This window comes from Kogia breviceps, chromosome 15 (genome assembly GCF_026419965.1).
Source record: "Kogia breviceps isolate mKogBre1 chromosome 15, mKogBre1 haplotype 1, whole genome shotgun sequence".
Lineage (NCBI taxonomy): Eukaryota > Metazoa > Chordata > Mammalia > Artiodactyla > Physeteridae > Kogia > Kogia breviceps.
Window position 1 is genome coordinate 407,095 of NC_081324.1, and position 16,952 is coordinate 424,046.

The window sequence follows — 16,952 nt, forward strand, 5'->3', positions numbered from 1 at the left end:
ATGTAAGAATCTTGGTTGACAGTTTCTTTGCTGCATTTCGAATATGTTACTCATTATCTCTTGCTGATTTCTTTATTTTTTTTAAGTTAATTTATTTTTTAAATTTTTGGTTGCATTGGGTCTTCGTTGGTGCACGCGGGCCTTCTCTAGTTGCGGTGAGCAGGGGCTACTCTTAGTTGCGGTACGTGGGCTTCTCATTGTGGTGTCTTCTCTTGATGCAGAGCACGGGCTCTAGGCACACGGGCTTCAGTAGTTGTGGCATACAGGCTCAGTAGTTGTGGCTCGAGGGTTCTAGAGCCGCGGGCTCAGTAGTTGTGGTGCACAGGCTTAGTTGCTCTGTGGCATGCGGGACCTTCCCAGGCCAGGGATCGAACCCTTGTCCTCTGCACTGGCAGGTGATGCTTAACCACTGCACCACCAGGGAAGTCCCTGATTTCTTTCTTCTTTTTTTATTTTTTGGCTGTGCCACTCGGCTTGTGGGATCTTAGTTCCCTGGCCAGGGATTGAACCCAGGCCCCTGGCAGTGGAAGCATGGAGTCCTACCCACTGGACCGCCAGGGAATTCCCTCTCTTGCTGATTTCAAGAGTCTGTCTTTTTCTTTGGCATTCAACATTTAGACTGTGGTATTCAGTGAGGGTGTAGTTCTCTTTGTACTTATCCTTTTTGGCACTTGTTAAGCTTCTTGGGTGTGTAGACTGATATTTTCATCAAATCTGGGAAGTTTTCGGTCATTATTTCTTAGGCTGTTTTCCTCTCCTTTCTCCTCTCTTCAGTGCACCCGTCACACACATGTTGGTGCACTGACTATTGTTCCATGTGTTTCTGAGGCTCTGTTCAATTTTCTGAATTCTATTTTCTCATTGTTCTTCAGATGCATAATCTTTATTGATCTGTCTTCAAGTTTGCTGAATCTTCTGCCAGCTCAGCTCTATTGCTGAGCCCCAATTGTGCATTTTTTTTTACCTCAGTTACTGGATTTTGCAACTCCAGAATTTTTATTTGGCTCTTTTTAATAATTTCTACCTCTTTATTGATATTCTCTATTTGATGAGACATTGTCAGTATACTTCCTTTAATTCTTTATGTATGGTTTCCTTTAGTTCTTTGGACATATTTGTAATGGCTGCCTTGAAGTCTTTTCTGCTAAGTCCAATGGTTCTGTCCCTTCAAAAGCAATGTTTCCTTCTTTTTCTTTTCTTTCTTCTTCTTCTGTGTATGGGCCACTTTCCATACATATTTTGTTGAAAACTGGCTATTTTAGGTAAAATACTGTAGCACCTCTGGATACTGACCCCACCCTGGTTGGGGGGCTTGTTTGCTTGTCTGTGTGTTTAGTGACTTGGCTTGATGGGTGCCCTCTTAGAATCTCTCTCCCCGCTCCCCCGCCAGGCTGGCTGTGGACCAGCTGTCTTTGACTCTCCTTGGCCCCCCTGTTAAGCTTCTCCAGGGTCCGCCACTACTGATTAACAGCTGATTGTTGGTTTTGATAACGGCCTAGGCCATGCAGCGCTCTAAGGTCTGATCCAGTTAAAGTCGGGCAGGGGAGGCCTGAGGCCAGCCTCTGACAGTGGCTGTGTCCAGGAGGGCCGCTCTTGCTGTCTCTCTCTGATAAACGGCCAGCTTCCCCTCAGTTTCCCCTCGGGCAGGTTACCTATTGTTCTTGTCTGTGCCCTTGGGCTTGAACCTGTTCCAAGCAAGGTACCCCTCTGGGGGGCGCTGTGGAGCGCTCTGTCCTCACCCCCCCACTTCCAGGGCAGGCCCTCTGAACGCTTGCTCTGGAGCTGGAGGCCGGGCAGCGGTGGCCCTTGTTGGGGTGACAGCACTGCTCTCAGTGCAGGCAGTGGGGGTTGTAGCCCCTGGTATCCCCGGCTTCCTCTCCAGTCGTGGGACCTCCACCCCATGAGCGCGCGGAGGCAGGAGGGGTGTTCTGTGCCTGCTGCTCCTGGGGGCTGCGGGGAGGGGCCCATCTGGGCTGCCCCCGCCTGGGGTGATGCTGTCGTCACGGTCGGGGTCGGGGCAGGAAGCGGGCCGTGCCCAGGCTCTTTTCCCAGATAGGTGCCTCTCCATTCCAGAGACTTTAAATGCTCGTTTCTTATGACGCACGCCAGTGAGGGTTGCTTTGCTGGGGAGAGGGTCTGCGGAGAACCTCACACCCCTGTCCTGGACGCGCCCATCCCCTCGGCTGCTTTTCACCCGACTGAAGCCCTGCTGGCCGAAGTACAGAGGATGTTTCGGGCCAGGAGGGCACTGGCTTTTCTGTTTTTATTTATTTATGGGTGAACTCGGGGAGCTTGAGCTTTCTCTGTGGGTTTTACTGTCAAGTGGGTGCTCTGGAAGGCTCACGTTACCAGAAGGCCGTGTCCTCCCTTACGTTTTGAGAAGTAGCCTTAAAACTTCACTTTTAAAGTGAAGTTGCTATTTTGATTTGGGGAAAACAACGTATCCCAGTCTGCCCGGGTCAGGGCCTTTCTGGCACTCGTTCAGCTGGGTGCAGCATGCGGGTGCCATGGCAACCGGCACCCACGGGGAAGCTCAACCCGCCCGGGGGGGCTCACGTCCCGGGTGGCACGTTTGAATGAGGGCTGTGTCCCCTCTCAGTGGCCAGTCCTGCCCAGCTAGGGGGCCGGTGGGGCTGTCGGCCGGGTCTCTGAGTCTCTGGGCCGTGGCCTGCCTGCTTTGGGCGGGGGTGGTGTTGGGGGCATACGGGATGGAAGGTGGGTTCGAAACGTGAACCAGGCTCTGTAGGCTGAGGGGGCATTTATACTCGTGCACCAGATCGCTGGCTACCCTCGCTGAGTCCTGTGTCGTCCCTGGTCATTTGGATAAAGTGAGGCTGGGGGCCGGGAAGGGTCCGCACCTGGGTGGGCTTCCCTCCAGGTCAGCCCCTACCTGGAGCCCAGCCGGGCCGTGCCCTGGGCTTTCTCAGATGGCCCTGTGCTCCCATGGGGGCTGGCGTACCCTCTTTCTTTGCTGGAGGGTGAGCCCTGGACGTGGGCTCGGAGGTCAGGGCTGTGTCCCAGGACCCAGCGGGGGTTCAGAGTCATATAAACAGGTGAATGAGACAGCAGTGGGGTTAAGAGCCGGGTTTCAGTTTGAACCAGGGCTTGGAAGGGATGGAAGGTTGGCACGTGCGGGTCTTCTGAGAACGGGGCCATCCCGAGGGTGGTCTTGCCCCCGGGAGTGGGGCGCGTGGGGAGCCCCCTTGATGGCGGTGTTCCCGCCCCGGGGCTCGCGCGCTCTCCCCACGGGGCCCTCCGGCCGGTCGCTTCCCGGGAGCGGGTCGCACGGGGGCGCGCGCGGGCCGCCAGGCCGGGATTGAGCGTCAGTTGCTGCGGAGCTGCAGCTGCCCGTGGTTAATAGGGTCTCGGCTTTAATGGGAGGGGCGGGCCCCGGGCTGGGGGCGGGGCGGGTCCGGGCCCCGCTGGCGGCCCGGGAGGCGGTGGTGCGGTTTTCCATGGCCTCGGACGGCAACGCGAGGAGCGGACCCGACAGCCAGGCCCGGTGGCAGCAAACCGGCCCTGCTGCCGGCCAGGCCCGGGCGTCCGGGGTCAGAGGGCAGTGCCCACAGCGTCCCCACAAGCCTCCTTCCTCTTTGAAATGTGACCTCACGGTTTGAGAGGACCAAGTTGTTGCATCGAGACAGGTGAGCGGTTTGTGTATTTTTAAAAATCAACTCTGTGGAGGTGCAGTTTACATACAGCGGAGACCCACTTGGAGGGAGTGCGCTCTAGACAAGTCGCTGGGGGCGCAGGGGCTCCTGAGCCGGCCGGCTGGTGCGTGTCCCTCGCAGGTACCCGGTGAGGACCCGCGATCCTGCCTGGGGAGGGGCCCGCGTGCCGGCCGGAGCGGAGGCCCAGGCAGGGCTGCCCGGACGCGGCTGCAGGCTGCGTGCAGCGGTACCTGGGGCGTCTGCGCGCCGTTCCTGCTTTTCTCTCGCTAAGGAAAGCACCAGGCTGAGTGCGGCGACCCAGGTCGGCTCCGTGGTGCTGCGGCTTCTTTGTCTGGAGCCGCATTCGGAAACCTCCCCCGGGTCTCTGCTCTTCTCACCGGTGGCCGGTCTACACCCTCTTAGGCCTGATGTCTTCCATATTCGTCTGGAGCGTAAAGGTACACTCCGATAAGAAACAGAGTCTTTCTTGCCACTAGGACACAGCCTCCTGGTGCAGATTCTCCAAATGGTAAATCACGTCTTAACCCAGAGGTGATCGGACTGAACAAGGAAGGGATGGATTTGTGGATCCAGGGAAGCCTCAGACCTTCCGAGAAACATTTCAGTAATTGGGAAGCTTCGGGGATGTGCTCATCACCATCAGGTGTCTTTAGAGGCGGGTAGGGAGCAGGTGAGCTCGATGCATCTGAGGCGACGCGCGGCTCGGCCGCCAGTCCTGGGCACCTCCCTTCAGCTCTAAATGCCTTGCTTTCAAGTCTTGCCTTTTGGGGGCCACTGTCTGGAAACCACATCCCGGGAGAAAGCATATCGTGCCTGAGTTCGGGGCTCGCTACGGAAATGGTGACAGGGTGCGGTTTCTGTTAACGCCTCCAGTTCCTCGGGCATCCTCCTGGCCGTGTTCTGCCCGTGTTCCTGTTCTCTGAGCACCGCTGCTCATGCCTGCACCTGCACCTGACATTCCGGGGGCCCCGGGGAAGGGAGGTGTGGCTCGCGTTGGGGAGTCGGCGTGCCCCCCGCCCCCGTGCCTGGGCTAGCACCGGGTTTTCTGAAAGGGAATCCAGACCTCTCTTCTTTCTTAGCTTATTTTTAAAATTATTAGTGAGAAAATCTTCTGACATAGGAATCCCTAAAGAAGTAGAAAAAAATGTCTGGTCACATCTGATTAGAGATCAGGAATCTACTTGTTATTAAGCAGCTTCTGTGTTCCTCTAACTTTTTCTGACTACACTCTGCAAATTTCATTTCATGCTTCCTATATCTACCCAGTGGTATATCTTCAGCTGACATTTTTCCTCATATAATTCCTACTTTTTTCTCCCCACTGCTTGATTTAATTCACCGCAACACGTCAGTTCCAGTTGATGGGTAGATGGGTCGCTGAATGTGTTTTAAGTTGTCCAGGCTTCAAATGACAGCACCTAAAACTTGAAGTTTAAAAGAACTATTTTTAATTTCAGCATTAGAAAATATATTTACTAGAGTGGGTATTTACGTCTGCATCTCTCTGTGAAAAGCAAATCATATATATGAAACACTTTATTATACATTAACATTTATTTTTAAGATATAATTTACATACCATAAAACTTACCCTGAAAATTCTTAAAGTTGAGATAAAAGTCACCCAAAGGAATCCGTTTTAACCAGTTGGAAGTACACGGTTCAGTGGTTTTTAGTACATTCACGATGTCGTGCACTCATCACCACTGTCTACTTACAGAACGTTTCTATCACCCCAGAAAGAGACCCCACACCTCCCAACTTCCTTCCGCCAAGGCCTGCCAGCCACTGAACTGGTTTGCCTGTTTTGGACACTTCACATCGGGGAATAACACAACATGTGCCTGTGTGTCTGGACCCGTTCACCGAGCGTAGTGTTCTCAAGACTCATCCAGTGTGGAGCACGGGTCAGTACCGCACCCCCTTTTAAGGCTGAGTAAAATGCCGTCGTGTGGCTGGACCACATTTTGTTCGTCCGTCCGTCCGTTGACGGTCATTTGGGTTGTTTCTACCTTTTGGCTGTTGTGAATAGTCCTGCTGTGAGTATTCAGAGGAGGTCTTCGTGCAGACATATGTTTTCAGTTCTTCTGGGCGTTTACGTAGGAGTAGAGCTGCTGGGTGCGCGGCTACTCCGTGTGGAATCATTTGAGGAACTGCCGGACGGCTTCCCAAAGTGGCCGCACCATTTTACATCCCCACCAGCCGTGTATGAAGTTTCCAGTTTCTCCGCATTCTCACCAACACTTTTTATTGTCTTGTTTATTTTTGCCACCATGGTAACCGTGACCTGGTGCCTCGTCGTGGTTTTGACTTGCGTTCCCCTTATGATTAGTGACGCTGAGCATCTTTTCGTGTGCTTGTCGGCCTCTCCCGGGAGCTGTAAGTGATGCTCGTTTTGTAGATGTCTCTGATTTAGCGTCTCTCAGGGCTTTGCTTGGCCCAGCCGTCTCGGGAGGTGACCCGGCCCCCGTGCTTCCTCTCCTGGCCCCTGCGTAGCGGCCAGTGGTTGGAGGAGTCAGGTCCTCAGGAGCCCTCGGGGCGCTGCCCTCGGGGCGCTGCCCTCGGGGCTTGCCTGGTCCTCGGCCATGGCACGAGGAAGTGCTGAGAGCACATCCCCTGAGGGTTTCCTCAACTTCTGACGAGTCCGGAAGGCAGAGGAGTGGGCGGCTGCGGGGCCTGGACGGAGCCTGCGTGGGGAGCGGCCGGGGGCTGGGTTGCGGTGGGAGGAGCCGCGCAGAGGGGCGGTGGGGCCCTCTGCGCCGGGGCTGCGGCCGGGGTGGGGTCCGGACACCGGCAGTTCCCTCGTGTGAGGCTGCGCGGGCCCCTCCTCGCATCCGAGGGAGCACGAGTGACAGTGACAGTCGGTCGGGGACCTGGGAGGGGCCTCGGTCTTCATCTCTGAACGGGGAAGCAGACCCCCTCCCTCGCGCGAGCAGAGGGGCAGGGGAAACGGCGCCAGTTCTCACGGACCCCACGTGCAGCTCCGGACACCTAGCCGTGGGGGTGGGCTTCCTGGGCCGCGTGGCTCGCTCCTTGGGCCCCGTTTAAGCAGCTCCGTTTTCTTTCAGCAGCTCTACCGAGGCCCGATCAGCACACGGTGAGCGCACTTGGTGTGCGGTGTTGGTCCCGCCGGGCATTACACAGCCTTCACCCAAATTAGGACAGTGAACATGACCGTCCCCCCCGACACACACATTTTCCTCTTTACCCCCAGGCCCGACTCTGCTTTCTCTCACTACACATTCGTCTGCGTTTACTAGAATTTGACAGAACTGGAACTGTACAGTGTGTACTATTTTGTCTGGTTTCCTTCACTCAGCATAATTGTTTTAAAATTTGTCCAGGTTGCAGAGTATATCAATAGTGCATTCCTTTTTATTGTTGAGTTATATGGTTGCACTACAGTGTGTGTTTATTAACTGGTTGATAGAAATTTGGGGTCGTTTCCAGGTTTTGCCTGTTACAAATAAAACTGCTGTGAATGAACCCTTGCATACAGGTCTCTATATGAACATATGCTTTCTTTTCTCTCGGGTGTATACCTAGGAGTGGACTGGCTGGACCCTATGGTAAGTGTCTGTTTAATTTTTTAAGAAACTGTCGCGCCGTCTCCCGAAGCTCTCTACCGTTTTGCATCCCCACCAGCAGCGCGTGAATTCCAGTTGCTTTGCATCCTCATCGATACTTTGTATGGACCTTTTTAAAAAATGTGTAGCCATTCAGATAGGTCTGTGGTGGCATTTCACTGTTGTCCTAGTTTGCATTTCACTAATGATGTGCTTTGTTTGTCATCCTTATACCTTCGTTGGTGAAGTATCCAAATCTTCTGTCCATTTAAAAATTCTTCTTATTGAATTTTGAGTTTTTAATGTTTTGGATACAGGTCCTTTTATCAGATACATGGTTTGCAGTATTTTCTCCCAGTCTGTGGTTTGTCTTTTCATTCTTTTAGTGGTTTCTTTTGACAAGCAGAAGTTTTAAATTTTTATGAAGTCCAGTTTATCAGTTTGTTCTTTTATCGGTTGTGCTTTTAGTGTCAGGTTTAAGGCATCTTTGTCAAACTCAAGGGCACAAAGGTTTCTCCCTATTTTTTTTTTCCTGGTGGTTTTGCAGTTTTGGGTTTTACATGTAGATCTGTGATCTAATTATATGTCAGTTAATTTTTGTTCACGGTGTGAGGTGTGGCTCCGACTTTATTGCTTTTGCATATGGACGTCCACAGACCGTCTTTTTGTCCCCCCACTAAATCACCTTTGCATCTTTGTCAGAAATCAGCTGTCTGCGTGTGGGGAGTCCATTTCTGGACTCTGCTCTGCCGCACGGATTGATTTCTCGATTCCCGTGCCAGCACCGCACTGTCCTAATCGCGGTAGCTTTTCGGTACTCAGTCTGGGAATCAGGCAGTGTTCGTCTCCCACTTCGTTCTCTGTTCTACATGCTTTGCATTTCTATATGAATTTTAGAATCAGTTTGTCATTTTCTACAAAAAGCATGGTAGGATTTTGATTGGGATTATCTTGAATCTATAGATTAATTTGGGGGAGAATTGACATCTTTACGATTGTGCAGAAAGTGTTAACACAGCAGGCCTGGGACTGCTGTCCTTAGAAAAGCCCGCTTGACAAGTTGGCCCCTGGCTGATGTCTGGGAACTTGGAGTTTGGCGTACTTCCCATCGTTCTCAGGACTGATGAGAGGGGCTTTCTATGCTTCAACTGTCTGGACACCTGCTTTCCTTCTGGACGTCTGGGATTTTGGTGTGTGCTAGGCAGTGGGTGTCTGCGTGACCAGCCCCCAGTAAAAACTCTGGCACCGAGTCCTTAATGAGCTTCCCTGCTCATCGTCCGTTGCTGGAGGAATCAAGCTCATCCGAGGGAGGGTCCTGGGAGAGGCTCCTGGGGGCTCAGCCCTGGAGTCCTCCAGACGCCGCCCCACCTGCCCTGACCTTTGTGGATTTTGCTGTATATCCTGTGGTGTAATGATCACGGCTGTGGCTCTGGAGACAACGCTGGGTGAGTCCTCCTGAAAGATCATCGGACCTGGGGATGGTCTTGGAGACCCCCGACACAGCAGTGTTGAGGCCGCCAGCGCAGAAACACCGTGTGGCCCTCCACTTTTGTCTGCTTTCACTTCCCTCAACAGTGCACATTGTCAGATTTATCCCTAAGTATGTCAATTTTTTTTATGGTATCATGTATGGTATTGTTTCTTAAATCTCGGTTTCTGATTGTTCACTGCTAGTATGTAGAAATGCAATTTACTTTTGTATATTGATCTGATAGCCTGCAACCTTGCTGAACTCATTTATTCATTCTAGTGGATTTTAGTGGGCTCCTTAGATACTTAATAAATAAGATCACATCATCTGTAAATAGGGATAGTTTTACTTCTTCCTTTCCCACCTGGATGCCTTTTATTTGTTTATTTTGCCTGGTTGCTCTGGATAGAAACGCCAGCACAGTGTTGCTTAGAAGTGGTAAGAGTGAGCGTACCCGCTTTGTCCTCGATCTTAGGGAAAAGCGTACTTTTGTTTATCCCCTGCCTACCTTAGTGCAGTTGTCGTATGGTTAACTTTATGTGTGCCAAAGCCCCATGCTACAGTGTTCTTATTTTGTTTAAATAGTCACTTATCTATTAAGATTTAAATGATAAGAAAAATCATATATATTCACCCACTTATTTACCATTTCCAATGGTCATTTTAAAAAATTGATTTATTTAATTTATTTTATTTTTGGCTGCGTCGGGTCTTCGTTGCTGCACGTGGCCTTCCTCTAGTTGCGGCGAGCGGGGGCTACTCTTCGTTGTGATGCGCGGGCTTCTCATTGCGGTGGCTTCTCTTGTAGCAGAGCACGGGCTCTAGGCATGCAGGCTTCAGTAGTTGTGGCTCGCAGGCTCAGTAGATGTGGCTCGTGGGCTCTAGAGCACAGGCTCAGTAGCTGTGGCACACGGGCTTAGTTGCTCCACGGCGTGTGGGATCTTCTCGGACCAGGGCTCAAACCCGTGTCTCCTGCATTGGCAGGCGGATTCTTAACCACTGTGCCACCAGGGAAGCCCCCAATGGTCATTTTTGATTGGGTGTCAGACATTGTGGATTTTACTTTGCTGAGTGGATATTTTTGTGGGCCTATAAATTTTCTTGAGCTTTGTTCTAGGGTGCAGTTAAGTAACTTGGAAACAGTTTGATCTTTTTACAAAAAGATTTATTTATTTATTTTTTATCTTGTTTATTTTTGGCTGCATCGGGTCTTAGTTGCAGCACCCAGGATCTTCGTTGAGGCAGGCGGGATCTTTTGTTGTGGTGCATGGGCTTCTCTCTAGTTGTGGCGTGTGGGTTTTCTCTTCTCTAGTTGTGGCACGCAGGCTCCGGGGCCTGTGGGCTCTGTGGTCTGCGGCTCATGGGCTCTGAGGCGGGTGGGCTCGGTAGTTGTGGCCCACGGGCTTAGTTGCCCCTCGGCGTGGGAGATCTTAGTTCCCTGACCAGGGATCAAACGTGCGTCCCCTGCACTGTAAGGCAGATTCTTTACCTCTGGACCACCAGGGACGTCCCAGTTTGCTCTTCGTAGGTCTTGCTTTTAAGGTGAGTCCAGTGGAACCAAAGCCGCGCCCGGCCCGGGCTAGCTGTTCCCTCTGCTGCTGGGGCACGTTGCCCCTGTGCCTGTGCATTTGTTGTTTCGCAGGCTGGCTGGGGTGAGGGCTGCTAATGTGAACCCTCTTGGTTCCCTCGCTGGTGGGGGCCCTGCCGAGCCCTTGAGCGCCATCCTGCAGGCCCTCGGCCTCCACGCGGCTCTGAGACCTGCTCATTCCCAGACCCGCGCCGTCACTCAGGGTGTCTGCCGGCTCGGCTGTGAGGGTCCCACCTCCTGTGCCGTGTCCTGGGGACTCTCAGGGTACAACTGGGACAGTTTGGGGCTCACCACACCGGTTTCCCATCTCAGAGATCGCTGTCCTTCACTGCCCAGTGTCCGGCGTCTTACGAGGATATATTTTGCCCATTTTTGGTCCAAAACTCCACATATTTTGACCGTGTTTTGGTCGCTGGGGAGAGTAGATGTGGCCCCTTTGCCCCATCTTGGCTGGAAAGAGAAGTGGCAGCTCAGTTGTCACTTTTCCAGCCTTTGTATTCTTCTGGGCACCCCTGGCCGCTCAGGTGTGAATGCCCAGCGAGCATGGCTTTATGTTCCTGCCCTACAGCCTGGGATCTGCCAGAGTCTGGAAGGATGATTAACCTTTCTTCTCAGGGCGGCGGTACCTGTGACAGGCGCTTCCCTCCGCTCCATTGCTCTGGTGCGAGCTGCCACTGTGGGTGTCCCAGGGAAGCCCCGTGCCCTCCCCGCTGGGGCACCAGCTGTCCCCCTGCTGCTCTGGGGGCCTCCTTAGGTGGCTCTGTTTGTGGTAAATGCGTGAATTGAGGTGGCTTAGGGTGTGCTCGGCTTACCAGTGCCTATTTTTTAGGAAGGCCCTGAGCCTTGATTTTCAGTGAACATTGTTTTTTTTTTTTTTCTACGCGGGCCTCTCACTGTCGCGGCCTCTCCTGTTGCGGAGCACAGGCTCCGGACGCGCAGGCTCAGCGGCCATGGCTCACGGGCCCAGCCGCTCCGCGGCACGTGGGATCCTCCCGGACCGGGACACGAACCCGCGTCCCCTGCATCGGCAGGTGGACCCTCAACCACTGCGCCACCAGGGAAGCCCTTCAGTGAACATTGTAGGCTGAGTGAGTTGACAGGCTTGGACGGGGTTGGAAGTTCCAGTTCAGTGGCTGGGCCACAGAGAAGGGACAGTGACTGCATCTGAAGCCCATAGGCATCGAGTCATGCTGTTGCCATGGAAACACAGCTGGTCATCTGTGGGGCCCTCCTCCTCTTTTTTAAAAACATTAATTAATTAATTATATTTATTTTTGGCCGCGTTGGGTCTTTGTTGCTGCACGTGGGCTTTCTCTAGTTGCGGCGACCAGGGGGGCTACTCTTGGTTGCAGTGCACGGGCTTCTCATTGCGGTGGCTTCTCTTTTGCAGAGCATGGGCTCTAGGCGCACGGGCTTCAGTAGTTGTGGCTCGTGGGCTCAGTAGTTGTGGCGCAGGGGCTTAGTTGCTCCGCGGCACGTGGGATCTTCGCGGACCAGGGCTCGAACCCGTGTCCCCTGCATTGGCAGATGGATCATTAACCACTGCGCCACCAGGGAAGCCCAGCTCTCGTCTTCTTGACCTCCCCACACTCGGCCTTCCTCTTTCGTCTCAGATATGTGATAAGTATTGTGAAAATGCACGTGAGGGCTCTTTTTCCTGCCTCTGGCAATTCACTGCCGTGTCACCTTGTAAAGGGCCAGGTGCTCCCTGGTGCTGGCACGTTTTCCTGGAACTTCAGCAAGAGTGGTCAGCACAGCTCCTGGAAGAGACGATTCCCCTGCCTGTGACACAGGCAGAGACAGACTTCTGGGAAGTGGGCATCGATCATGACAGGCCCTCTCTCCCCCGATGACTAGCTCCTGTCCCCCCCCGAGTCACACTTCCTCCTGCGCTTTCCCGTTCGCAGGGAGCTCTGTCCTCGCCCCCCGGAGGGCGTGCGGCGGTCACTGTGCAGCAGTGGCCTCGGAGGCACCGACCTCTTGGACCTTGTTCTCTGAGGCGGCAAAGTGCTGTTTGCCAGATGGGCGTTGCGTTGGACGGCTTTACACCTCGTTCGGGATTCACGCTGATTGACAGTCATTTGGGCCTTTGGAGGAGACACCTTGAGTCACTCGTTCAGAAGCTGCTTATTTGGTCCCACCTCTTCCTGAGCACAGACCTGTGAGCAAGCTGCCTGACTTTTGGTTTCGAAGCCCCCCCGCACTCAGACGCGGGGCCTGGTGGCGCTGCTGGGCCGCCCTCGCGTCCCCCCGCCCGGCCGGCACGCCTCTGCGCCCGCCCGCTCCACTCACCCGCTCGCGCGGGCTGCCGGCTGCTTCCGCGGGTGGTCCTCGCGCGGGGACAGCACTTCGGCTGCGGAAGGCGGATGCTGGTCTCGGGTCGGGCTTCCTGAAGGGGCGCGTCCCGGTGACCGCGGTGGCCGCGGTGGGCAGCCCAGAGCCTCGTCACCACCACGGCGGTGGGTGCTCGGGTGAGGGGCTGTCGGGTGAGAACTGACAGCTGTGATGCCCGGGCGCTGCTGTTGGACTCGGACCCGCGCGGCTGAAGTTTTATAAACCTGAACGGCAGGAACTACGCTCATTTCCACGGGTCATCACGGTGAGTCACGGTGACAGGGCCCGTCTCCTAGGTTCTCGAAGTGAACCGTTGGCACCTAATCCTTCGGAGGGGCCAGTTTCCTGAGCGTCGAGTCCCGGGAGCGGGCGCGCGCCGTGCGTCCTGCCGGCCCGCGTGGCCTCCCAGCCGGCCCGGCTCGCCCGCCCAGGGCCCCCCGGCTGGTGCCAGGCCGATGGGAGGAGGCCGAGCCGTCCGTCATGCTGGGGGCGGAAGGCGGGCGAGGGCTCATGTGCCTGTACGTACTCCTTTGCTTCCAAAAGGACTTCTTTCAAAATGTCTCCAAGAGGCTGTGTTTTCTGCCACAGGTGAGCTTAATTACATAAAACGCAACTTTGTGTTTTCGCGTGTAAACGCAGATCGCTCGGCAGACTTAACACAGTCATGTGCTTTGGCAAATGGCAGCTGGGCTCCCGGCCCCTCCGCGCTCCCACGGACGCCGTCCCCCCTCGTCTCGACCCCACTTTTGGCCCTCATGTCCCTCCCGTGAGTCCGTCCTGGTGAACGCAGGGAGGGGTCCTGTCCTCAGCGTCAGCTGAGCAGGGGGCTTGACAGGACGCTGACTCCACCGAGTGCCCGTGGGGTGGCCTCGACCTTCTCTGTGCCCTGTTTCTGGCATTTGTGTGGATGATCTTTTGGCTACACCGGCTTTGCAGAACCTGCCTGTGACGCAGCGGGATGTGGACCAGCAGACCAGGGGCCCGGGATGGCCTGAAGAGAACTAGCGAGAAGTCGGAGGTGGCCACGTGGGCCCCCTGCGGCCTCCCTGGAGCCAAGGTGAAGCCCCAGGCCTGACCCTCCCGGGGGGCAGCGGGCGGGCAGAGATGCCGTGACTCTGGCACGGCTACTCTCTGGGCACCAATTCTTCTGTCCAAGCTCGCGCTGACGTCCGGTAGCCTCAGGACTGGGTGTACAAATATCTGTTCGAGGAGCTGTTTTCAGTTCTTTTGGGTGTATGCCCGGAAGTGGAATTGCTGGATCATACAGTAATTCTGTGTTTAATTTGTGGAGAAACTGCCGTCCTGTTTTCTGCAGTGGCTGCACCAGTTTACATCCCACCAGCAGTGCACGGGCCCCCTCTTCCCACCTCCTCGCCAACACTTGTTATTTCGTGTCTTTTTGATGATGACCATTCTGACAGGTGTGAGGTGACATCTCATTTGGGTTTTGATTTGCATTTCCCTGATGATTAGTGATGCTGGACATCTTTTCATGTACCTGTCGGTCGGTCACTTATATGTCTTCTTTGGAAAAACGTTTATTCAGTTCGTCTGCCCACTTTATTTTCCCGTTTTTAAATAAATTTTTCACTCATTTATTTATTTTTGGCTGCGTTGGGTCGCCGTTGCTGCACACACCCTTTCTCTAGTTGCGGTGAGCGGGGGCTACTCTTCGTTGCGGTGTGCAGGCTTCTCACTGTAGTGGCTTTTCTTGTCACGGAGCACGGACTCTAGGCGCGTGGGCTCAGTAGTTGTAGCTCTTGGGCTTCAGTAGTTGTGGCTCGCGGACTCTAGAGTGCGGGCTCAGTAGTAGTGGCGCACGGGCTTAGTTGCTCCGCAGCACGTGGGATCTTCCCTGACCAGGGCTCGACCCCGTGTCCCCTGCACTGGCAGGCAGACTCTCAACCGCTGCGCCACCAGGGAAGTCCCATTCTGCCCGTTTTTAATAGGGTTGTTTGTTTTTTTGATGTTGAGTGGTCTGGTTCTGTGTATATTTTGGATACTAACCCCTTATATGATAGGAAATATTTCCTCCCATTCCACAGGTCGCCTTTTTATGTTGCTGGTTGTTTCTTCTGCTCTGCAGAAGCTTTTTGTTTCTTTTTTCATTCAGTTTTTAAAGGTTGCACTCCATTTACAAAGTATTGGCCATATTCCCTGTGTTGCACAGTACGTCCTTGTAGCTGATCTTACACCCAGTAGTTTGTACCTTGCGCCCTCCCAGCCCTGTATTGGACCCCCCCCCCATAACTACTAGTTCGTTGTTCTTTATATCTCTGGATTTCAGAAGCTTTTTACTTTGATGTAATTCCACTTGTTTATTTTTGCTTTTGTTGCTTGTGCTTTTGGAATCATATCCAAAAAATCGTTGCCAAGACCCATATCAAGGAGCTTTTTCCCTAGAAGCACAGAAGTTTTTTTGATGTAGTCCAATTTATCTATTTTTTCATTTGCTGCCTGTGCTTTTGGTATATCTAAGAAATCACTAACAAATTCAGTATCATGATGTTTTCTCCCTGTATTTTCTTCTAAGAGTTTTCTAGTTTTATCTAGTATGTTTAGTCTTTGGTCCATTTTGAGTTAATTTTTGCACGTGAAGGTAGGGGCCCAACCTCAGTCTCTTCTCAGGAACTTTCTGACAAGGGTTTTCTGGGTAGCCATTTGCCAACTGACTTGCTCCGAGAACCTAAAATAGAAAGGTTTCCGATCGATTGACCACAGACAGACCCAGCTTCCTGAGGTCCCTGCACACTCACCTGGGTCCTCAGACGTCCCTGTCCTGCCCGAGCTCTCAGCCGTGACCATGTTCTCCCCGCTCCTCGGGCACAGAGACAGGACCTAACTCGGCAGGCCTGCGAGTCCTCCCCTGCCACACCCTCGCGGGCCCTCTGTCTGGGATGCCTGTGCGTGGGCCCGCGGCTCCGTGTCCTGCCCACCTCCCCACTCAGGCCCACACACCACAGCTGGGGCTTCTTCAGGGAGCAGCCAGGCTCAGGAGCCTGAGGTCCTCGGGGAGGGGACCTCAGAGCCGCAGGCCGCGTCCACTCCGCCTCTGGCGCCCCTGCCAGAAGGGGGAGGGCATCCCCCTTCCCAGCTCCGATGCCGACAGTGTCCTCACATGGGGTGAGGTAGCGGGGGACCCGGATGTGGGGGGCAGGGCGTGTGGTGCAGCCTGGACCCTCCCCCATGGCACCTCCCAGCCCCCTGGACAGCTGGCTCCTGGTGGCCTCGCCCGTGCCGGCAGCCGTTGCCGGGCCTTTTCTCGAAGGGGTGCCGGGCTCTGGACCCTCCCAGTCTAAGGACCGGGTCAGGCTCGGCACCTCGCGCCCTCCCTGACTCCCTCCGTGTTTATCCCCATTCCCTGACCTTCCCGGCCGCCACATCTGTGTCCAGGAGCCCCGTGTGTCTCTGCCAGAGCCCAGGAACCTCACGCAAACTGCTCATTTGTGTGAGTGCTTGTGAATTTGGTTTCGGCAGGACACGTCTATGCAGCAAACGATAACATCGTATCAGCTAAGTGTGTGGTGATATCGTACAGTTTTACTGGGCCCTTATTATGGGCTGGGTACTTTTGAGATTCATAAGATTAACTCATTTAACCAATAAAACAACCCTAGGAGGTAGGGACTATTGTTCCTCTATTACATCTGAGGAAATGGAGAAACAAAATTAATCCAAAGTTGTAGAGAGAAGGAATGGGGATTCTAACCAGGAGAGAGGTTCCAGAGGCTCTGGTACCAGCCCGCAGTACACTATCAGACTATTTCAGGAAAAATTTAAGGATTTTAGTGTCTCTTATGGGGAGCTAATATCTGTATCAAGGCTCCTTCGGAAATGCCGTAATGGAGGCAGATGGCGTCCACACTTTACGTCCTCCTCTCACTCACCTTGACCTCCCCACTCGGTCCCGTCCTCCTCTCACTGACCTTGACCTCCTCACTCGGTCCCGTCCTCCTCTCACTGACCCTGACCTCCCCACTCGGTCCCGTCCTCCTCTCACTGACCCTGACCTCCCCACTCGGTCCCGTCCTCCTCTCACTGACCCTGACCTCCCCACTCGGTCCCGTCCTCCTCTCACTGACCCTGACCTCCCCACTCGGTCCCGTCCTCCTCTCACTGACCCTGACCTCCCCACTCGGTCCCGTCCTCCTCTCACTGACCCTGACCTCCCCACTCGGTCCCGTCCTCCTCTCACTGACCCTGACCTCCCCACTCGGTCCCGTCCTCCTCTCACTGACCTTGGCCTCCCCACTCGGTCCCGTCCTCCCCACACTGACCTTGGCCTGCACACCTAGTTCACATTTCTCTCCCTTCTGCCCTAG

At 54.2% G+C, this 16,952-nt stretch overlaps 1 protein-coding gene across 9 annotated transcripts in view; it reads left to right on the forward strand.

Annotated features, from left to right (window-relative positions):
• SLC66A2 (solute carrier family 66 member 2) overlaps positions 1–16,952 on the forward strand; it is a 64,619-nt gene that overhangs the window by 37,002 nt on the left and 10,665 nt on the right. The gene's annotated exons all lie outside the window — the stretch shown is intronic.